Source organism: Pinus tabuliformis, chromosome 4_1, assembly GCF_031772625.1.
Source record: "Pinus tabuliformis cultivar Carrire ecotype Pingquan chromosome 4_1, CPIR1, whole genome shotgun sequence".
Taxonomy (NCBI): domain Eukaryota; kingdom Viridiplantae; phylum Streptophyta; class Pinopsida; order Pinales; family Pinaceae; genus Pinus; species Pinus tabuliformis.
In genome coordinates, this window is record NC_142303.1 from 361,941,268 (window position 1) to 361,966,555 (window position 25,288).

General features: G+C 35.8%; 1 pseudogene; it reads right to left on the minus strand.

The window, feature by feature from the left end:
* Positions 1–13,165: 13,165 nt before the first annotated feature.
* On the minus strand, positions 13,166–24,088 carry LOC149175810 (putative flavin-containing monooxygenase 1; annotated as a pseudogene).
* Between the last annotated feature and the right edge of the window lie 1,200 nt (positions 24,089–25,288).

Consider the following 25,288-nt stretch of genomic DNA (forward strand, 5'->3'; position numbering starts at 1 on the left):
GGTTAGTTGAGTACTTTTGGAAGTGTGTACAATGCTAATTTTCATTTTTTCATCCAATCAGATGCAGTTAAATATAGATGGGATCGTTGAAATTTCAATCAATAGCAGTTAAATGACAAGAAAGTTATGCAGTTCTACCCATTTAGAGAATTTTCAAGAACTGAAAACAGTCAAAAGTAAGTTAAGCACACTTATTCCACTGTTTAATACAAAAACACATTCTGCATACGGCCTAACATATTCCTCCACACCCTACTCTCTAAAACACAGTTCCTCCACACCCTACTGTCTAAAACACAGTAGCACTCTTTTCATCCAAGACGGAGTAGTCCATTGTATGCAAAACTTTTCCTTGAAACACTTAATGGTCCTGTGGAGGAAGCGATGGGATCCTGGGCACATCCCCATATGTGCCAAAGGCATGGTAGTAAGAATTCAAAATGATGGGCTGCATAAACTAATGGAAACAAACACAATTCAATATAGTTTTTGATGGCAAGGAAATTTGTGTTGTATTTAGTGAATATTGCTATTCTTACTATTAGATGGATAAAGAAAAAGTTACATAATTCATTTATAATCTATAATTTTAAAATTAAGGAAAATATATTTTATCTTATCGAAAATACATTCTATCAAATCTTATGTTATTATTTTTTATAAAGATAAGTTTTTTCATTATTTATATTTTGACTATATCTAAGTATCTAATATTTATGGGGAGGTTAAATTTATCTAATATTTATTTATGGGGAGGTTAAATAAATTTAAGTATTTGATATTTATGGGGAGGTTAAATAAACTTAAAAACAAAAGGCTTCTTACAAAAGGCTTCTTACAAGTATTTTAAACTTTAGCCAAATTATTTTTGAGTTAAGTATGGATGGAATAAGGATGTATTAGCCACATTATTGAGAAATAAAGGAAGACATCATTTCTAAAAATAAAGGCAATACTAAAAATATCATTACCTCAAAGTTTAAGGAGAAATTAATCTATAGAGGGAAAAATGTCAAAGTTGAAGGAGGAATTATGGTGTGATAAGGAGTTAGAGAAAAAAATGAAATCATGATATTATAAGGAAGTGATCTACCCAAATCTCTAAATTCAAAAGTGTTAAAACAAGTTTTTATAAGCTCAACAATGAATCTTGGATCAGGTCAATACCTAGAACCCCCTTGGATGAAAGACTCTATCCCTTTTTGACACTAAGGTTGAAAATGGAAAGCATTTTCTTTAAATTTTCCATATGATGATCTTGGAACAATTTCCTTAATGCTTTTGAAAGATAGAGATAAACTTCAACACTTCTCTTAATATATTTCAAGCATAGAAATAAGCTTGTGAAGAATTTGAAGTAACATTTTACTTTTTAAAATTGCAATAAATATATACTAGTGTAGATAACCTAACCCTCGATCTAGCAAGTGTCTAGAGAGATCAAATTTATAGAAATATAAACCTCTTTTAGAGTACAAAACCATAAAATGTTTATTAGAGATTAAGATGAATCTATAATAGAAATATATATTTAAATATATGTCTCCCTCATATAAAAAAGAAGAAGTAGAAAGTATATATATATATATATATATATATATTACTTAATGTATATATTTAAATATTTTATTTAACACTTAAGGAAAGGAACTACACATCTTTTTCATGTTGGAAAGTGTGTATGTATGTATATAAGGTTTATTGTTAATTATCTCTATAAAATTGATATAAATTGTGTTATTTAGTATGGATATTAAAATATGGAGTGGCCAGAGTGACATACCCTTGTTGAAAGGTGATAATTATTCCGAAACTTCACGCAATTTCCGACAGTTTAGGTAGAGTCTAAATTTGAAATATGTTAACTATGAATGTGTGAACTAGAATTATGTGTTTTTACTGAGTTAATTTATGAATGTGCAAGTGTTACATTAGCTTGTTATCCTCCTTTGTCCATGAAAATGGTATCAGAACCAAAGAAACCAAGTTATCAAAATAGGTTTGTTTGGTCCATCCTTCAGTAATCAAGTGAAAGGATTTTGAAAAAAAAAGTAACTGATAGCAGAGCCGACCCACCATTTGGAATACCATTGAAATTGAAGTCATGGATATACTATGCACAGGGTGGGTCGGAGCAGATTTCTACAGACTCTGAAATTCATAAAAGATTGTGAGGAGGACGCGGATAAAGGGTTTGCAGACCTGCTGCCATTTAAAAATCCCTTATTGTGCCATTTGCACAGCCGCTATTCACCGCAATTTGAATAGTCGCCGTTGAAGGAATGAACTATCCATACAGACCCCTTGCCCTTGTGAGCAAGGAGCGGCCGCTGCTGCTGGCCCTTAAGCTGCTCTGCCAGAAAGAGCCGCCATATCAAGAGTAACGGAGTCATGGGACGGTTAAGAGTTTTTCTCTCGATATAGTCATCCGCTAACTGTTGAGAAAAGCCGTTTTCCTCCGGTTGTTTGGAGTGTTGTTGCCCCAAAACTGTTAATCGTTGCTCAACAGAGAGTACTCGGGGTTTGTTGGAGAGAGCGAAGTCGTTGTCATATTAAGGGTGGAGCCGAAATCGAGGTTTCAGGTGAAAGAAAGTTGCAGTAAGCTGTTTTTCTGAATCAAGGTTTCTTCAAAGAAAGTTGCAGCCATAAGTTACTGTGAGCTACCATCGAAGTATCAATCACTACAAGCTTGAATAGAAGTATTCCCATCAATTCATTTGGGTAATGTCAGACAAATTTATTTATTAAATGTATTTTTTAAATAGTGTTAAAGTTAGGCATGGACGTAAAGTATTCGCCCATCAATTCATTTTGGTAATGTTGGACAAATTTATTTATTAATTGTATTTTTTTAAGTAGTGTTAAAGTTGGACATGGTCGTTGGACTTATGTCGACAACGTAAGTAGTTGATGGAAATTTGATTTATTTTTAAACGGGCAGAGTAAGGTAAAAAGCGACAGGAGCATTTTTAAAATTAATTGTATTTTTTTTGGGTGAGTATTTAAGAAATTTATAGGATGTCGGATAGTTTTCAAGAAATTATTGAGATGTTTTAAGAGAAAATATAAAAAATTTAATAGTAGGATAGGGAGAGATATTTGGGTGTAGTATATTAAAAAATAATTGATGTTTATGGATTTTAATAATAGAAAAATATGAATTTTTGGTTAATTAAGATGAAAATTAAATTATGTAGAATTATAAAATATTTTGTTGAATGGATTTGAAGAATTTTTAAATTAAGCAAGGTTATGACACAAGATTAAAGGGTTTAACTTATAGCAAATAGGAAAGAAACAGGAAGGATGACGTGTCAATATTGCTTTTCATTCTAGAAAGCTTCAAGATGACAACATATTCTAGAGATGGCATGTCGTGAAAGGGAGAGAAACATTGATCACCATCAAAGCTAAACTTCAAAGCATTGGAGGTGAGGAAGTTACTGTTATGAAAGAAGAAGTGGAATATTTTGACATTGGGGGAATAATAGGAAATGTGATAGAAGACCATGTTGAAGCAAAGACTACAAAAGATGGAGAATGTAGTTGTACTGAACACCAACAAAAAGTTTGAACAAAATTGCAAAAATAAAAAAGTGACTTTGTACAAGAAGTAGAGCATGAACATGGTGAAGAAAATGAAGAAACACATGTAAATGATGAAATTAAAACCACCTTTGCAACAACAACAATTTGTAAGAAGAACATAGTATGAATGTTGAAATTGATTATGAGGTTCAATTAACACTTCTTTAAGAGTGCCTTGCAAACTCCAAGTGTGTTGAAGATGAAAGTAAGAATAGAAATTCCATCAGTGCTACAATAATAGAAGGAATTGAAAATATCAAGGAAATCATTTGAGCTTTTGAAGTTATTATAGTAATAGAAGAGGATATGAAAGAAAATGAAGATATTGGTTTTGATCTTATAGAGACAGATACATTCAATGAGTGGTACACATGTATAGGAAAATTCAATCCAAATGAGGATGATAATGATAAAGAAATATTAAAGAAGAATGTCAAATTAAACTTGAAGCAAAAAGTAAGTATAATGTATAGTTTGGAGAAAAATGAAGAAAAATAATGTATAACATAGAACTTAATACAACATGCATCACAATGCAAAAGTTAAAAAAGTTTTTGAATTGATCTCAATTATTGTAACCTTAGCTGGGATTTACACTAACAAACAAATAATAATGGTTCTATCTAACGGGAGTGTTGGAACATGTTAATTGCTCCCAAACTAACACAATTTCTCACAGTTTACTTCGAGTTTAAATTTAAGAAGTCCTAGTTATTCATGTGTGACATAAAATTATGTGGTTGTTATTAGCATTCTAAAACACTTCTAAAGGATCTCTCCATAAATTGTGTCTATTTATTATTTCATTCCCAAGCCATTCCGATTACACATTCAGTCTTCTTTTATCCCTCAACTTTAAAACTCTTCTGACTTTTATCTTTATATTAATCATGTATTATAGATAAATGAATTATAAATTTTCCCAAATACAAATATCTATTTATATATAATTATATAATTTAATTTTAAAATTATGATGAATTTATCTATTTATATATAATTATATAATTTAATTTTAAAATTATGATGAATTTAAATATTAAATTGTGGTATAAAATCATTGTTTTGGAATAAAAAAATTCATTTTAAACATCCATTTATATATCATTATATAGTTTAATTTTAAAATTATGATGCATTTAAATATCAAATTGTAGTATAAGATATTTTTTTTAATAAAAAAAATATTTTAAATAAAATTTATTAGTAAAATTTAAAAAATGTATATATTTTAATTTTTAAATTTAAATTTATAATTTTTATAAAAAACACATATTTAAAAAAATAGTAATAAATTATATTTTTAAAAAATAAACTCAACTCCACTATAAGATATTACAACAGAAACAAATTATGATTCATCGATGTCACACTGATAATTCCATCTATTCAGTAACAGTTCTTGAAAGAGACATTTGTGGAAGTGTGTCAGTTTATAAAATGATAAATAAAAACATTGAAAAAACTGAGATTTAATGAAATGTAATAAACTAAATTTAATTTGAATACAAAACCAACGTTAAGATATATAAAGTTAGTTTTGCAGTGAGCAAGAACCGAAACAACCTTAAAATATATAAAGTTAATTTTTACAATCTTGCCATGTATAAGAATTATTATAATTTAGTTGATAAATTAGTTGTGAAAATAATTATGACGTATTATTATGGGTGAATCCGAGTTTTTTTAATCAGTTTGTTATTGAAGGAAAACTGCTAGATATAAAATTACTTTTAGGTGATCAATAATATAACAGACTTTTCAAAACCTTGAATAGTTAACCTGTTTTTCTGTATAAAAACAAATAAACTCTAACCAAACAAATTTTTTATTTTTTATTTTTTTTTTATTTTTTGAATCACGGACAAGTTTCAGTCCTGAGTGATTGATGGGTGCGTTAGCACAGGCCGCCATCGGCGGTGTGAAGCAGGTTCAATGCCTGCTGTATCGGAAAGAATGCATCGGACGGATGCCTTATCAGGGACGGAGTCACTCACTATTCATATGGTGAGGGCTCGACCATTAGGGAGAGGAGAGGACCTTTAGGTGCTCGACCATAAGGGCCGCCATCGCCGCCATCGCCGCCATCGAGAGGGGGAGGTGTGCAAGCAGGCTCGACCATGAGCCCCCCACCCAATAAGTAAATTGAACCTTTTAGACATTGTGTTTCATGAATGCCCAATATTCTGGGTCTTTCACAAGGAGAGGTACGTTAGTGACTCGACTGACAAGGAGAGGTACGTTAGTGACTCGACTGACAAGGAGAGGTAGCCGATTGATCATTGCCGATAGATAGCCCCAGTATTGGAAGGTCAGTTCCAGTCAGCCGAATATATCTCTAAATCTCAATATCGATAGAAAGATATTAAAATAAAAATAAAATTATGTTAATTCTCTCAATTAATTAAAAATTTTATGAAAATATCCTCTTAGTAAAATTATTATTTGGCTACCTACCTTATAGTCATGGAGTTAAAATGACTACCTCACATGAAACAACCCTATTTAGAAGGCATGGCGATTAGTGTTTAGCTTTGTTAAAGAAATGTTTCTTTCCAAAGTAATTCATTTTTTGTTTTGGTTCAAATATTAATTATTTTTATTTTTATGATACACATGTGGGAAGTAATGTTTCTATGTCATGTATAGTTGTTATTATGAGTTACTAGGAATCAATCTAAAATATATTGATTCATAAGTTATGAGTTAGAGTAGTCTCATATCTGAGTCATAATTTGTAAAACTCAGTGATCTAAATCTTTCTTATATATGTAATTGTTTTATGTGATTGTGTATTTAATATTGTATGTTTAATGTCTCTCGACTGTCTATCTTAATTTCTAACATGGTATCAAAGTCTGTTCTGCTTAGCTCCCTCACGAAAAATGTGATATAGTTTCAGTGGTTCATCCGGTGCTTCAGCAGCAAATCTGATAATTGTTTTATGTACTTGGCGTAAACCTGCTGGACCGTTTTTTGTCTGTTGTTTGTGTAAATTTGACTGAATAACTATGGAGATTTTTTTGGTATCTAGTAAATTTCCCCGCAGCCAACCTCTCAAGCATCAATTTTGGTTTGTGTCCAGAGAGCGTTTAATCATCAGCTGCTTGATTGGCGTAATTTGAAGAAATTGGAATTTTGCCATGTGAAGTATTAGAGCTGTAACTCGAGAAGCTATAAAACGTTCGATAAAGAGCTATTGGTCGGAAGCGTTTATTGTAAGATGGGCTTAATACTTGATGTCTCAATTTGTGCAAAAGTGTTTATTTGTTGTCAAATTGAGTTTACTGTATTATGGAGATGTAAATTGGAGAAAAAAGGAGCGAGTCAGATACGTGAGATGGTATCACGTTTTTTTAATTGGTTTATTGTATATGATGAAATGAGATTTAAAGGGTTAAAAAATAAAAATGATAGTATTAGTAATAGTTAGTTTTTAATAAGGTCAAGTTCATCGGTCATGCTCTGAGAGCGTTAACAGAGGTTATTTATATAAGGTCAAGGTGTAGAATTGTCTGCTGAAGACATTCTGTACCAAGAACGCTATTTTAGATAACTAATAAACTCGAAGGGTTGTGGATTCACAGATGGTGGCAGTTAGATAGGATGATTCAATATCAAGATTGGCCCATTGAAGCGGTTATGTCTTAAATGGATCAAGTGGAAAGCTCGAAAGTGTGGTGAAGAAAAAAGTGGAATAGTGGCATTTCAGAGTAGATATGAGTGTTAGTGATGGCCATATCACACAAATCTGACAAAGATTTATTTATTGTTGTAATATGTGTGTTTAATGTTTTCAATGTAAACATTAAGGAAGGGTGTTGGAAATAATGCTTCCATGTCATGTATAGTTGTCATTATGAGTTATTAGGAGTCAATCTAGAAGCTCTTGATACCTAAGTTATGAGTTGGAGTCATGTCATGTCTCAGCCATAATTTCTTGAAGTCAGTGATCTAAGTCTTATATATGTAATTGCTTTATGTGATCAATAAATATACAGTGTATGTTTGGTATTGTGTGTGCAATCACTCTCTCTGTTATTTATCTTAATTTCTAACAACACACTCTTCTAATCTAGAATGGATACTCTACACTTTGTTAGCATTTAACCCAATTACAAACTCATAATGCTAATAACCCTGGACACGGTGTCATCATTTCACCGGCACGAGCCTCTCTTCAGGCTAATTCAACTGCTTTATCACCTATTTTTGGATGAAGGAGTCTAGCTATAGGTTTTGATAAGCTAGATGATCTAAAGAAAACCTTTGTTTTGGTTTCTTATTCTTATATATATCAATGTCTATTATGTCTAAGGCTATTAGCCTAGAGTTGTTCTCTAGCTATTGGTCATTTTATTCCCTAAATATTTATCATGTATAGGTCAAAGCCAGCTTATCCTCCTAATACATCTTAGTTTTTACATAGTATCCTACATGTAAATCCATAGAAGTGTCCAAACTCTAAAAAAATATCTATGATAATAATTTTGTAAAAATGTAACCTTTTGCTATTAATATATCCATTGTGAAATTTAACAAACAAACAAAAAAGAAATTTAAGAAAAAGAAGAAGAAGAAGAAGAAAGTGTTAGTTTAGAGAAGCAGAGCTGAATTAAAACTTCTATGGCAGCAGACAAACATCACAGACAATGGAGCAACAATGGAAGAAAATTGACAGCAAAAGAGAAAACATAACTTCATAGTACACACATATATTACACACAGAGAGGCGTGGGCCTTGGCTTGCAATCACTGGCTAAACAAAATTACAAATTTATAGAGGCTGAAGGAGGATCTAGAATCCTGCATGTGATTCAGATGGAGATCTAGAAGATAATGGCGGTGTGGTAGGTTTGGTGCAGGTGTGGCAGTGACGGCTGGGACGGCGGAGTGTCAAGTAGTCGGCGCCATCAATTGCACAATGTACATGAGTTTGGCTTCACACTTAACATTCTCCCACTTGAAGACAAATAAGAGTCATGAATCAAGTCACACCGAGTCCTACCATGCCTCTACATAACTCATGTTTATTTCGTGGTAGAATCTTAGTGATCATATCAGTAGGGTTCCTATCTATATGGATTTTTTCCAAGGGTAATTGTTCTTCCTCCATCACATGTCGGATCCAATGGTACCTTAAGTCAATGTGCTTGGTTTTTGAATGAAATGCTGGGTTTTTTGCCAAGTGAATGGCAGTTTGACTATCACAAAATAGCACATACTTGTCCTGCTTTATTCCTATCTCTCCTAGGAATCGTTGCATCCACAACATCTCTTTACAAGCTTATGTTGCAGCTATATACTCTGCTTCTGTTGTGGAGAGAGATACTATTCTTTGTAGCCTTGATACCCAAGATACTGCTGCACGTGCAAATTTATACAAATAACCTGTAGTGGACTTCCTGGTGTCCATATCTCTAGCCATATCTACATCTGTAAATCCTTCAATCACTGTCTCATTATGACCAAAACATAAACAATAATGACTAGTACCCTTGAGATACCTCAAAATCCATTTTACTGCTTGCCAATGTTGTTTGCCTAGATTGGCAAGGAACCTGCTCACTACTCCCACTAAATATGAAATGTCTGGTCATGTGCATACCATGGCATACATCAAGCTGCCAACTGCTGAAGCATAAGGAATCTTGCTCATCTCTTCTTTCTCCTTGTCATCACTAGGACATAATTCAATACTCAGCTTGAAGTGGGCTGCAAGGGGTGTACCAACTGGCTTGGTATCCTTCATATTAAACCTATTAAGCACCTTCTTGATATATTTTTCTTGTGATAGCCATAACCTTTTGCTTTTCCTGTCACACATAATCTGCATGCCCAATATCTGTTGTGCTGGTCCCAAATCCTTTATTGCAAATTTGCTGCCCAAATCTTTCTTCAACCTATTGATCCTATTCTTATCATGCCCAAAAATCAACATGTCATCCACATATAACAATAATATGATATACCTTCCTTGATCATACCTCTTGATATAAACACAATGGTCAGCTTCCAATCTCTGAAAATCATGTTCCAACATGAATGAATCAAATTTATTGTACCATTATCAAGGTGTCTGTTTCAACTCATAGAGACTCTTCTTCAACCTACAAACAAGGTCTTCTTTTCCTTTTTCTATGAATCCTTCTGGCTACTCCATATAAATTTCTTCCTCCAATTCACCATGAAGGAAAGCAGTTTTTACATCTAACTGTTCACATTCTAAGTCTAAAGCAGCAACTAGACCAAGAATGATTCTAATGGATGACATTTTAACAACAGGTGAGAAAATTTCAGTGAAGTCAATACCTTCCTTTTGGGAAAATCCTTTCACCACCAGTCTTGCTTTATACCTCTCCTTCTTTTCGTCACCTTCATGCTTAATCTTGTACACCCATTTGTTTTGTAGAGCCTTTCTTCCTTTTGGGAGGTTTACCAACTCCCAAATTTTATTTTCCTGCAAAGAATTCATTTCTTCTTCCATTGCTTTGTTCCATTCTTTATTGTGCTCAACTTTACAAGCTTCTTGAAAACAATTAGGCTCACCTTCATCAGTCAGCAAAGTATAGTTTGAAGGAGGAAACCTTTGTGAAGGCTTATGAGGCCTAGAAGATCTGCGAACCAACTGTGGTGGTGTATTATCAGGTTGAATCTCCTGTAAAGGTTCCTGCAAGATTCCTTCTTCTTGTTGTTCATCATTTTCCTCTTGTTGTTCTTCATGCTCCTGAATTTGCTGTTCATTTTCTTGCATTGGTGGGATGTTTTCCTGCTGCTCTTCAAACCTGTCAATAACTTTCTTGACCTCCAACTCACCTACAGTCCTCTTGAACATTTCTGACTCACTAAATATAACATCCCTGCTTCTAATAATTTTATGTTTCAGTGGATCTCATAGACGATAACCAAATTCTTCATCCGCATATCCCAAAAAAATGCATTTCATAGATTTATCATCTAGCTTAGTTCTATTTTCTTTGGGAATATGTACAAATGCCTCACATCCAAAGATTTTCAAGTGAGAATAATTCAAATTGTTACCAGTTCAAACTTCTTCAGGGATACTGCCATCCAAGGCTGTAGTTGGAGATCTATTTATGAGGTAACAAGCGGTCCTGACTACTTCAGCCCAAAAATTCTTCTCCAAACCAAAATTGGACAACATACTTTGCACCTTTTCCATAACGGTGCGATTCATCCTTTCTGCGACACCTTTCTTTTGAGGAGTACTAGGTACAACCTTCTCATGCTTTATGCCAAACCTGTTACAATATTCCTTCAATGCATTTGAGTAATATTCTCCACCATTATCTGTTCTTAAACACTTCAGTAATTTGTTAATCTCTCTTTCAACAGCAACATGGAATTTTTGAAATATTCCAAACACTTCACTTTTATTTTTCATAGGATATGCCCAAACCTTCCTCGATGCATCATCTATAAATGTTACAAAATATGATGCTCCTCCTAATGATTTGATGTTAACAGGCCCAAACACATCTGAGTGTACTAATTCTAACACATTTTTCTTTCTATCATGGCCACCTCTAAGGAATGAAACCCTTCTTTGTCTACCATATATACAATGTTCACAAAGATCAAGATTGTAGGATTTCAAACCTCGCAATAAATTTTTACCAACAAGGAATTTTAATCCCTTCTCGCTCATGTGACCCAAGTGCTTATGCCATAGATCTGCTGAATTTCCTTCTTTTGTGATAGTAGCCAAATTTGATTTTCCTATCAGTGCCTTCAATGTGTATAATGTTCCTGTCTTGGGTCATTTGGCCACGACCAATGCTCCTTTGCTAATTTTCCAGCTTCCTTTTCCAAAGCTTGTGGAATAGCCTTCATCATCCAGTCGTCCCATAGAGATTAAACTCATGCACATTTCTGGTACATGCCTGACCTGTTTCAATAATATATCTTGTCCATCTTTTATCTTGATTTAGACATTTCCCACTCCAACAATACTACAAAAATGATTATTCCCCAAATGCACTCTACCATAATCACCAAGATTATATGAAACAAAACTATCTTTGCATGGGGTTACATGGTGAGATGCCCCAGAGTCAAAGATCCAATCAAAGTTACTGCTAGATGTATATACACATGCATCCTCTAATGAAACAGTAAACAACACATCACCATCTATGGCTACAACAATAGTTTCACCTTCATTTGTGCTGGATGACTTGTGATTTGTACTGGACGATCTCTGATCCTTTTGTCCTTTCTTCCAAAATCAACATTCTTTCTTCATGTGACTGGGTTTGCCATAATGAAAGCAAATGATCCTACCTCTCATTGATTTTTATCGACCTCTCGATCTTGATCACCCTTGCCGGCCTCAATCCATTCTCCTACCATGATCAGCTAGAGCTAGAGCTTCTCCTCCCTAGTTTTCTGCAATTGACTTGCGTCGTAGCTCCTCATTCATTAAACTGTTGCTGACATCATCAAACTTCAGGGTCCCTGCAATTGCTGAAGTGCTCATAGCTACAATTAAATTTTCCCAGCTGTCTGGTATAGAACACATTAGCAAAATTGCTCTAATTTCATCATCTAAAATGATTTTAACAGAGACAAGTTGATTAGTAATAATATTAAATGCATTCAAGTGCTCAGCAACTGAAGAACCCTCCTTCATCTTGAGATTATAAAGCTTTTTCATCAAGAACACTTTGTTTGATGCCATGTTCTTCTCATATAGATCATGGAGCTTCTTCCATAATCCTTCTGTTGTCTTTTCTCCGGACACATTGAAATACACATTCTTCGCTAGATACTGGCAGACTGTTGCAATCGCCTTTCTATCTAGCTTATTCCACTCTTCATCTATCATTGATGAAGGTTTCTTTGTTGTGCCCTCAATCGGCAAATACTGATCCTTCAAAATCAGTATATCCTCCATCTGTGATTTCCATAGGGCAAAATTAGCCCCGCTCAACTTCTCCATATCTGTAACTGTTGTCTCCATTTTCAATCAAATTCACGCCCCAAAACACAAAAACTCCACTTAAAAATAAAACTTTAATTATTATAACTTTTGCCAAAATCAATCTCCTTTTAACTCCTTTTTTTTTTTTTTTGGTTTTTTCTCTTTTCTTTCCACTTAAAAAAACTTGTTTACTCAAATAATAAACCTCCTTTTAATAAACTATACTTCTTATGTTTAAAAAAAACATAAAATCCAACATTAAAGATATATGAAACCACACTAATAAGTTAAAAAAACTTTCGGCTCAGGTTCACACATACATGCTCTTTTGAAAAATTAAGACAACACTTAAAAAAAAACATAAAGCCTTCACACTTCAAAAATAAGTGGCCCGTATATCCATTTGAAAAGCTTACAGCATGGCATCGAACTCCACATTTGGCACTCCAACGTCAACAGTTGTCCTCTTTTCCTGCAATCTCAGTTTTTCTTCAACAACTGTCCACTTTCCTTCGATTTCGGTTTTACTTCAACTTCAACAGCTGTCCTCCCTCCTGTTCTCGTCCAATTTTTTTATGGTCCTTTCAAGCCAGGACCTCTATCCAATCCAGCGTATTTTCAAAACAAAGAAATCTAACAGCTTCTTCTTGCAAAGAACAGGCAACTTGCTGCTTCGTAATGACTGCTTGCAAAGAACAATTGCAGAGGCGACTTGCTGCTGCTCAATAATGGCTTCTTGCAGTGCTGCTCACGAGGAACAAACTTTGACTCGGATCTGGTGAGCGTGTTCAAGCTGACAACAACAATAGTGCAGCAATTCAGCAGTTAAAAAATTTATGACACATTCACGGCACTCTGAATATCACTGGCTCTGATACCAGTTGTTAGTTCAGAGATTTAAAACTTCTATGGCAGCAGACAAACATCACAGACAATGGAGCAACAACAGAAGAAAATTGACAGCAGAAGAGAAAACATAACTTCATATTACACACAGAGAGGCATGGGCCTTGGCTTGCAATCACTGGCCAGAGAAATTATAAATTTATAGAGGCTAAAGGAGGATCTAGAATCTTGCATGTGATTCAGATGGATATCTAGAAGATAATGGTGGTGTGGTAGGTTTTGTGCAGGTGTGGTGGTGATAGCTGGGACGGCGGAGTGTCGAGTAGTCGGCGCCGTCAATTGCACAGTCTACATGAGTTTGGCTTCACACTTAACAGAAAAAAGAAGCCTGCTTTGACTTTTTCTCTATGTGTATATAGCAATTTAACGAAACAGATTACCAAGCCTAGCTGCTGCACTCGGCTTAACATTCGAGTAATCACAAAATTTTTGACTCTCGACGTTAACCTTCTATCGCATCCACATTTCACATGTTTCAGTTTCAAAATGCTACAATCGAGAATCACAGAATGACGTATCATTGTGTCGCATCCACGTTACCTCGTGGCATCCACATTTTTCAGTCTCATCTGTCTCTTTAAATTGTATAACAATTATACACCATAATTGTAAAGTAAATTTGTCTTTTTGAAACAATCCAAATCCATAATTTAGCTTTCGTCAAATGAAGAATCCTTCGTTTCACAGAACTCAATGCACAACAGCCTGCTAGTCATTTCAATTCTTACTAGTGTTAGGTGGGTCCAAGCCATTGTGATCTTATTCAATTTTGAAAAGAATTCCATGGGTATAAAAATCAAGATGAGAAATCCAAGGCTTTTGATTCGTTCTCTTGTTTTCAGGATAAAAAGCCATTTTGAGAGTGCACAGATTGATGTAATCGCATTAGAATGCATGGATTAAGTTATCTTTCCTTACCAGCTCAATACCCCACGTGATAATGGTCCTTTCAATACATAGATACATTTATAACTACCTCTCGGGCATGCTGCATGAAGGAGTTTGACAAGGATTTTCAGTGTAAAGACCAAGTTGATAAATTGAGTGTTTTTGCAAGTGTGTACAATGCTAATTTTCATGTGATCATTCAATCAGATACAATTATATCCAAATTTCAAAGCAACGGTTAAATAAGAAGAAATTGATTCACTTCTACCCTATTTAGAGATTTTCAACGACCGAAAATAGTCAAAAGCAAGTTAAGAAAACCTATTCCAACATTACATACACATGCACTTTCTGCAGACAGCCTTATATTTTCCTGGACACACTACTGTCTACAACTCTCGATAATCAGAATTAATGTAAGGAGAGAAAAGCAAAACCAATTTGTCTTTCTCATTGGATTCCGTCCCATGTGTTGGAAATTTCTGGTAATTCCAAAACAAATAAACAGAGAATAATGCTCTGTTTCTTAACACAGAAAAACTAAGAATGTTTCGAGAAGACAAAGTTTCACACAAAAAAAAAACTTGTATTCATTAACAAAACTAACTGTTACAAAAGTCTTCCTCTAACAGAGGGATTACAACAAGACTGCTTCAGAGGCAGTTCAAAACTTCACTCTGTCTCTCACTATAAAAATTAACACTGCTGTGTGTAATTTTTTTCACTTCTTACTTTGCACTACTGTGCATTACATTGCATCTCAAAAAAAACATAACATTACATTTTTACTTGTATCGTAGAAACCGACTCCCGTGAATTAAAAACAATAAAAATAAAATCTCCACCTACATTCAACAACCGTAATAAATTTACATTAATTACTTCACATGGCGATATTTTTTTTTTCTTTTTTTTTTTTTTAACCGTAGATTTTGCTCCACATCCATCCAACGGTTATCGCAATTACCGGAGGTCCTCCCGATAACAAAAAACATGCCGCCGCTACCATAACCGTCGATCTGGCCCACATTAATCGGACGGTTGTCGGCAATATCGCACGACCTCTTTTACCGAACTTTACGCGCTGGGGAAAGGGTTGTATTGGCGAACCGCTCAGGGTACGTGTCGGCCGATGAGTGTGTTCGCTGCCCCCGAGAATTACCACCATTCTGTAAAAGCGGTGCGGGGAATCCCATGACGGTTTTCCAAAAAAAACTATTTGCGGTCGCTGTTTAATGGCGGATTCCGGCAAAGGACTGGCGCTGCAGTTGAAAGTAATATTTCAACACTCCCCTTTAATTTCAACTGCTGGGTTATCAGTCATACCCAGACATTTCCTCAAAAACTCAAAACTTTTCTGCCCCAATGGTTTGGTCAAAATATCTGCAACCTGCTCCTGAGTTCTGCAGTGTTCTAAGACAATTTCTCCATTGTTTACCAATTCCCTGATGTAATGAAACTTTGTGTCAATGTGTTTCGTTCTCTTATGAAACACAAAATTCTTGGATAATGCAATAGCTGAGCTATTGTCACAAAAAATCACAGTTCCTTTTGTTTGCTCTTGGCATAAACTCCTTAACATCATTCTCATCCAAATTGCTTAACACGCTACTGCTGTAGCTGCCACATATTCTGCCTCTGCTGTAGACAATGCTACAATAGGCTGTTTTTTAGAAGCCCATGAAATGGCTCCTGAACCCATGTGAAAAACATAACCAGATGTGCTTTTCCGATCATCTACACTTCCAGCCCAATCACTATCAGTGTATCCAATTAAATCTGAACATTCTGAAGCAGTATATAAAATGCCAAACCTTTTAGTACCTTTAACATACCTCAGAATCTTTTTTGCTGCCTGCCAATGTGCTTCTTTTGGCCTCTCCATGAATCTGGAAATCAAACTAACAACATGCATTATATCTGACCTAGTTGCAGCTAAATACATGAGGCTGCCAACTATGCTCTTGTACAAACTAGGATCAAAATCCTTGCTATTGTCCTCTTTGCTGAGTTTTAATCCCACCACTGCGGGAGTGATTGCTGCTTTTCTCTCCTGCATATTAAATCATTCCAGCACTTCATTAACATATTTCTCTTGTGAGATAAAAATCCGCTTTCCATTTTGTTCTACTTCTATTCCTAAGAAGTATCTCAGCAAACCCATGTCAGTCATTTCAAATTCTTCTTTCATGACTGTTTTGAAATTTTCAATAAGGTAATCATCATTACCTGTGAAAATAACATCATCAACATATAACACAACAATTAGTATTTTACCATCATTTTCTTTGATGTAGAGGGTGGGTTCTCCCTCACACTTTTCAAATCCATTTTCCAGTAGATAGGAATCTATCCTACTGTACCACGCTCTTGGTGCTTGCTTCAGCCCATAAAGAGCTTTCTTCAATCTGCATATGTTGTGCTCTTGGCCTTTCTTTTCATAGCCTAGAGGTTGTTCAATGTAAACCTTTTCCATTAACACTCCATTTAGGAATGTTGACTTCACATCCATTTGGTAAACTTTCCACTTGTTTTGTGCTACTATGGATAGCACTGCTCTCACGGTTTCCATTCTAGCAACCGGTGCGAAAGTTTCCTCATAGTCTCTCCCATGCTGCTGCTTATATCCTTTGACAACAAGTCTTGCCTTGTGTCTTTCTATTTTTCCTTCAGCATTACTCTTGGTCTTGTAGACCCATTTAACTCCAATGACTTCTTTTCCTTTTGGTAGTTCAACTAAATCCCATGTCTTGTTTCTTTCTATGGCATTGATCTCCTCATCCATAGCTTCTATCCATTTCCTATCCTTAATTGCTTCTTCGAAATGAATAGGGTCATCAACATGACAATATAAAACAAACAAAGAGTTCATACCTTCATTTGTTGCCTCTTGTTCATAAATGTCACTTAAATTTCTGAACTTCTTACCTTTTTCATTTGGTGTACAAGTGCTTGAAGAAGCACTTGAATTTCCTCCTTGTGGTGTGCTTGGAGAAGCACTTTCATTTCTCCTCAAGGGTGTCTCTTGCTGCCCTTGTGTTGGTGCTGTTGTTTGGGGACGTATTTTAGCTGTCTCGTCATCATCTTCATCATGAGACAAAGAGTTTTTAATATTCATTGTTTTCTCTATGCTTCCATCCCAAGCTTCCTCGTCAATGAACTGAACATCTCTACTCACAATAAGCTTCTTGATGGATGGGTTATACAACCTATAAGCTTTGGATTCCTCACTGTATCCAATTAAAATACATTTCTCCCCTTTGCTATCCAACTTCTTCCTTAGTTGATTTGGAATGTGTGCATAAGCCACACACCCAAAAACTTTCATGTGGGTGACTCCTTGCTTTGTCCCACTCCATGCTTCTTTTGGCACTCTGTTCATGACTGCTTTTGTAGGGCATCTATTTAAAATGTACGCTGCACAGTGTACAACTTCAGCCCAATAATCATTTGGAAAATGTTTTTCCTTTAACATACTCCTCGCCATATCCATGATTGTCCTATTCTTGCTTTCGGCAACTCCATTTTGCTGTAGAGTGTACCTAGTGGTAAACTGCTTATGAATTCCATTTTCTCTACAAAAATGTAGAAATTCTTTGGAGATGTACTCACCTCCTCTATCAGTTCTTAGAACTTTTATATGTAGCCCACTTTGGTTTTCTACAAGTGCTTTGAAATTGAAAAATCTTTCAAACACTTCACTTTTGTTCTTCAGGAAATAAACCCAAGTTTTTCTAGTAAAATCATCAATAAATGTTAGCATATAGTGGCTGCTTGCAAGTGATGGATTTTGCATCGGTCCACATAAATCTGAGTGGACAATCTCTAAGGGTGCTTTTGCCCTTATGCTTTTCCCAGATGGGAAACTTTCTCTGTGTTATTTCCCCAAGATACAACCTTCACAAAGGCTTTCTGGTTTCTCTATCAATGGTAATCCTCTTACCATTCCTTTTCTATTCAACAAGTTAAGACCTCCAAAGTTGAGATGTCCAAATCTCAAGTGCCACAACCAATTTTCATCTTTTGGTTCGCTTTGGAAAGCCTCTTATGTCACTGCTGCTGTTTCTTCTCCATTTTTTAAGTCTACTTTCATTCTGAGAGGGAACATCCTGTTCCTTGTCATCTTCACTTCAGCAATACATTGTTTGCTGGGTGGTTTATCCATGATGGTGCATACATCATCCACAAAGAAAATATTGTACCCCTTTTGAATAAGTTGTCCAATACTTATGAGGTTACATTTCATTCCGGGAACATAATAAACATCTGCTATGGTTTTCTTTTCACCTTTCCTTGTTAAGACATTTACTTCTCCTTTTCCCATAACAGAAACTTTACTATCAGTCCCTAGTGTGACTTGTGACTTCACACTCTGATCTAACATAGAAAACATGGCTATGTTTCCTGTCATATGGTTACTACAACCGGAGTCTAGAAACCATACATCTTCACTCTTTGCTTCAGCCATATTATAGGCCAAAAACAAATTATCTTAGCCGATATTTTCTCTAGTGAAATTTGCACTAGTTCTATTACTCATATCATGCTGCTTCTTCCTACATTCATTTGCATAATGCCCATATTTTTTACAATAGTGACATTGGACATTGGATTTATCATACCTTTGTCCTTAAGCATGATGTTGTCCACTTTGTTGGCTACTGCCTTGGCCTTGGTTCTGATTTGGATTGCTGCCTCTTCCTTGAGCATTTGCTAGACTGTTTCTTCCACCTCTGTTTTGGCTTCTACCTCTTCCTCTCTTGTTTCCTCTACCTTGACCTCTTCCTCTTCCAAAGAACATCTGGGTCTTAAAGGCATGCTCTAGAGATGAGTTTTCATTTCTACTCAATCTTTGCTCATGTGTCATCAGTGATGCATGTAGTTCATCAACTAAGAAGTTTGTGAGATCCTTTGTCTCTTCTATGGTGTGACAATCACATTGAACCTTGAGGGTAGGCTCCTCAACAGTTTCTCCACAATCCTCCTTTCTTCAAGAATCTCTCCATGAGACCTTATCTGTGTGACCATTCCAATCACATGTGTGAAGAATGAGTCAATATTATTTGACTCCTTCATGCAGAGAGTCTCAAAGTCTCTCCTCAGCAACTGTAGTTTTGTTGTCTTCACTTTCTCCATGCCTTGATAGGCTATCTTGAGAGTTTGCCATGCTTCTTTGGATCTCTTGGCTACTGCTATCCTTGGAAACACACTCTCATGCACTGCTTGATACAAAAAGTAGAGGGCTCTAGAATCCTTCTTCTTATTGCTCTTCAACAATTATTTTTCTGCCTGAGTTAAATCATTAAACTCCTCTTCATCTGCTGGTTCTTCAAAACCATCCTCAACAAATTCCCATAAGTCTTGGGAAGCAAGCAAATCTCTCATAGTTATTGCCCAATAGTCATAGTTTTTCCCATTAAATTGTGGGAGCTGAGTATTACAGATACCCATGCTAGTGCTGGCTCCAGCCATTCTTGCACTCTTAACTATGCTTCAAAATACTTGACTGTATATTTAAAATAACTGACTATCCTCAACAGTAACACAAAAAACTAACTTGAGAAATACCTTGGATTCTTTCTTGACTGAGTCTTCACTCTTCCGGAGAAGCTGCTGCAATAAGAAATCCTTCCTTCAGCTTTTTTGACACCTTCAAAGAGCCTGGACATGCTCCGATACCATGTTGGAAATTTCTGATAATTCCAGAACAAATAAACAGAGAATAATGCTCTGTTTCTTAACACAGAAAAACTAAAAATGTTTCGGGAAGACAGAGTTTCACACACAAAAAAAACTTGTATTCATTAACAAAACTAACTGTTACAAAAGTCTTCCTCTAACAGAGGGATTACAACAAGACTGCTTCAGAGGCAGTTCAAAACTTCACTCTGTCTCTCACTATAAAAATTAACATTGTTGTGTGTAATTTTTTTCACTTCTTACTTTGCACTGCTGTGCATTACATTGCATCTCAAAAAAAACATAACATTACATTTTTACTTGTATCGTAGAAACCGACTCCCGTGAATTAAAAACAATAAAAATAAAATCTCCACCTACATTCAACAACCGTAATAAATTTACATTAATTACTTCACATGGCGATTTTTTTTTTTAACCGTAGATTTTGCTCCACGTCCATCCAACGGTTATCGCAATTACCAGAGGTCCTCCCGATAACAAAAAACATGCCGCCACTACCATAACCATTGATCTGGCCCACATTAATTGGACAGTTGTCAGCAATATCGCACGACCTCCTTTACCGAACTTTACGCGCCGGGGAAAGGGTTGTCTTGGCGAACTGCTCAGGGTACGTGTCAGCCGATGAGTGTGTTCGCTGCCCCTGAGAATGACCACCATTCCGTAAAAGCGGTGCGGGGAATCCCATGATGGTTTTCCAAAAAAACTATTTGCGGTCGCTGTTTAATGGCGAATTCCGGCAAAGGACTGGCACTGCAGTTGAAAGTAATATTTCAACACCATGTCTCTTCAAAGGGTATCGTTGTCCCATATCTGAAAATTGTCCAGACAGATTTTCAAATAGAAGGGTGTAAATTTATTCATATGCTTGGAGTGGTTGTCGATATCTGCCTCCATTTCCTTGATACTTGGAAGGACAAATTTGCCTGACAGAAAATGAGTGAGCCACTGAGTACGTATTTCAGTGGAATGCAAATTCGATAAAAATTCTGGATATCCAAGAATTGCAATACAAGTAATGCGTGGATGGATGAGCCCCGTGTTTATTCTCGGTAGAAAAGTGACTTAGGCGTTAGGGTCAGACCTTCATCACTCAATTGAAGCACTTGAATTAACAATGACAATAAACAGGAAAACGTTAAAGAGTCTAGAGCTATAGTGAATAGCTAACCTGTATAGAGGAACTATAGTTGATTTCTTGAGAGCGTCTGTAATTATCTTTCGAAGTAGGCTCTTAAGTTTTTTTTTACTGTCATAACCAGTAGTGAACAACACAAGATCAACTTCCACCATTGTTTGATCATCTATTACAATCCCCTTATTGCAAAAACCCCAGTTGGTAGATTTTCGGAAGTGTATACAACCTTTCTCTGCTTTTGAAAATAAACTGTCTGGAAGCGATGAAATTTGACAAGAAGTTAACTCCTAAAGAAAGCTGTGATGTGGAACAAGGTCGTGTTTTCACAAAGGAAGTTTCCAAATAAAGTGGAGCTCCACAAACTTGAACATTGCCCATATCTGTAGAAAAAGAGACAAACAATGAACACCTACAATGTGCATGAATTTAAATAATAAAATTGTTGAAATAGGGGCTATTTTCTATAAAGTTATCTTCACTCTACTACTTTTATTGTGAATTTTAAGTATGTCTATGAAGATTTATCTATAGAATTTTTGGTGTTGGGCAGAAGTAAGTAAAAAACTTCAGACATATTACCAGTGCTTTAAAAAAATCCAGAAGTTTTGGAAACAACTTCTACAAATTACTCTTAATATTATCCGAGATTTATGCTTCAAAAATTCCAATGAAGTAGAGAAAAGAATACCATCGGTGCAAATAGGCGGGATATAAGGCTGTACAGAAACCCTTGACCAGTTTTTCAAGTAACAACTGGGCAAAAGGTGTACCCTAAAAAAATGAGAGGTGCACTCCCCAAACGCTGTTGGAAGGAATTGTCCAGTGCACTGCTCTGAACACAAGCGTACACGGATGGCCACCTTCTCCCCCATCAAATGTTAAATAGAGCTCATCAGTAACCCTAGTATACTTAATGAATCAAAAAACATTTATGGTGTAAGGTCTATATTATCTAACAATGTATACCTTGATTTGCCTCAGCGCATTCCACTGCTAAATCCATTGCTGACTTCCTAATACCGATAACTACAATTTTTTTCCTTTTGATAAGCTCAACGGCACTCTTTTCATCCAAGGCTGAGTAGTCCAATGTATGCAAAACTTTTCCTTGAAATACTTCTGGCCCTTTACCAGGAGGAAGTGATGGGATCTTGGCCACATCCCCATATCTACCAATGCATAGTATTAAGAATTCAAAATGATGCCACTACATGAACCAAGGGAAACCAAAACAATTCAATGTATTCCTCGATGGCAGGGAAATTTTCGTGGCACCAAGTGAATCTATCTATTCTTTCAAATTAGAAGAGGGTGGTGTAATCATTAACGCATTGAAAACATTTGATTTATATATATATATATATATATATATATATATATATATATATATATATATATATATAACTCAAATCTAAATTATAATCTTAAAAAATTCTAACAACTTTAAAATTAATTTAAAAAACAAAAATTTAAAACATTTAAACTGAATTTATATTTAAATTGAACTGCAAGTGGGTTTTTTTTGATGGGGTGTACTTACAATCAAAAGATGCCGGGCATATAGGAAATATGAATGTGGGGCATATATTGTATTGGAATCTAGTAAGTTTGATCACTTTTAGTGGGAAGGAGGAAGTGGCACAAACAATCCGACAGAAATCATAGAATTATGGGGGACACTACTATGTGCAAAATAGTTGGGTATTGAGACCATAAAGATATTTGGGGACTCAAAATGTGTCATAGAATGGGTACAGGGATACACTCAATTCAATCCTATCAATCTTTCTGCATGGATGAGGTGTATTTGGATTCTGGAGCAGACCCTTCTACAGATTACATATAGGCATGTGTACCCGGACAGAATGGGGTTGCACACATGTTATCAAAAAGGGGCATTGAATCATAAACATGTTTCATTCACTTTCATTCTTTCCAGCAAGGTGCAGTAATAAATGAAAGAACTATTGAGATCTTGTAGCAAAGCAATTATGTATGAGTGGAGTGGAGAGACACTTTAGAAATGGAAATATGCTAATAGATTTTCAAAGTAAAATCATAAGAGATAATGGAGATATGATAAGTAAATAAGATTTTGCACTAAATTTTTACTCAATAAAATGACAAATAAATAACAATTTTTTTTTTATTTTTTATTTTTAAATATATATTAGAAACAAATTATTGTAATCACCTTTATTAATGAAAAATATTTTTTTTTCTACTTTAAACAAAAAAAAATTTAAAAATCAACTAAACTTAAACGTAATAAAGAAAGTATTCAGGTTGTACTCGCCAATTTATCCAATTTGTGTATTATACACGATATTCCTTAATAATAATAAATTGTGATATTTATTTTACTATTGCCTTCATAATTAAGATAATTGGTGGCATTGATCAATTAACGGGTACCATGCATAAAAGGAAACAACCATATTCTATCCTCTATTTGTCTCTACCTCTGTGGATTCTCCATTGCTTTTCTGCACACCCACTTCCCAAACTGCATTATTGGCATATGGACCTCCATTCTTACCCCATAACCCAGCATGTTCCGGACTGTTTTCACAATATTCTTGACCAATATATGGAATCTCCACCACTTTGGAATTGAAGTGAATGTAATGAAGCAATCCAAAATGCATGGCATAGCTCTGGAAGTAGTCCAGCACCTCAGAGTGCGTTGGGAATTGGTTAGTTACATGGCTTGGCCATGGAAAATCAGTAAATTCGAAGGCAGGGCGACTAGTCTGTAACTTTGTTGAAGAAAATGTTTCTTTCTACAGGCCGCCAATTCCTTATTTTGCTTCAAACACCGTGGGCTTCAGATTTCGACTCAGTAAATATTTGGTTGCAAGGAGACCACTCATTCCTGCCCCTATGATACAAACCCTTCTATTCTCAGTCCTACCTTCCATCACCAAATTCTCTCTGTAGTTAGCCACCAATTTGTCTAGCAAATTTTAGCACTTAACCAATGCCACTCAGACAGTTCTCTCTTTTTCTCTTTGTATATATAGCAATTTAACGGAACAGATTTCCAAGCCTGGCTGCTGCAGTGAGCGTACGTTCGAGAAATCAGAGAATGCCAACTCTCAACGTTAACTTGAGGCATCCACATTTTTCAGTCTCCACGTAAAGCAAATTTGTCACTTTGAAACAGACAAAATCAATAATTTAGCTCTAGTCAAAATGAAAAATTCTTAAGAACGCGTAGGGCTTGATGGGAATACACAATGATTTTTCCGAAATTCGTGGCAGCGATTTAGTAGAAATTGTGAGCAGCGGATGTCAGCAACCCCGTGTGCAGGCACCCTCACTCCAATGGCAACCTCCACGCAGCAACTTTGGAAACAATAGTAGCAGCGCGCGGCTATCACCACGAATATGGCAGAACACCTCCGGGTAGATCCCAACAACCACACCATGCCTCCACTGCACTAGATCAGCCAACGTTCTCCACGCCACTGAGACACATGCCGTCTCTCTGTTCAACGATCACCACGCCACTCGTCCACGGATAAAAAAAATGCAGAGTCGCTGCAACCTTCATACAGGGCGATCTCAACCTCCACGATCCACCGGGCGGTCTCCACACGGATCTAGCTCCCACTACTGCGACCTCCTCCACCTCCTCCATGCGTACGAGAGACAACGCCTCCAGCTCCTTATACGCACAGCTTACACGACTGCCACGCCAGCCACGAAAACCACGAAGGGGTTAATCCGTTGCAGCACAAAAAAAAAACGGCCTCAACTACAGCCTCCTACACGCCAGATCTAGTCAATCACGGAGACAGTCACCGCCAGCAACAATTTTTCCAAACACACAGTCGTCCCGCTTATACACCAGGGTCTCGTGAAGATCTTCGAGACTGTACATTTGAAATCTGCGACGACCGACAAAACATGGACTTTAGCCTCAGTCACGCTCTTTACTCGGTTTACAGGATCGACCACTCTGAAGCTCTCATATCATGATAAAAATAGATGTTCTATAAATTAAATGGTTCTCGAGGTAAGGTACTTGGAGAGATACGGTGGAAAGTGGCCAAGCACTACAACCAATACTACATATTCAATTAGGAGAACAACTTAGTACATATAATACATATAGG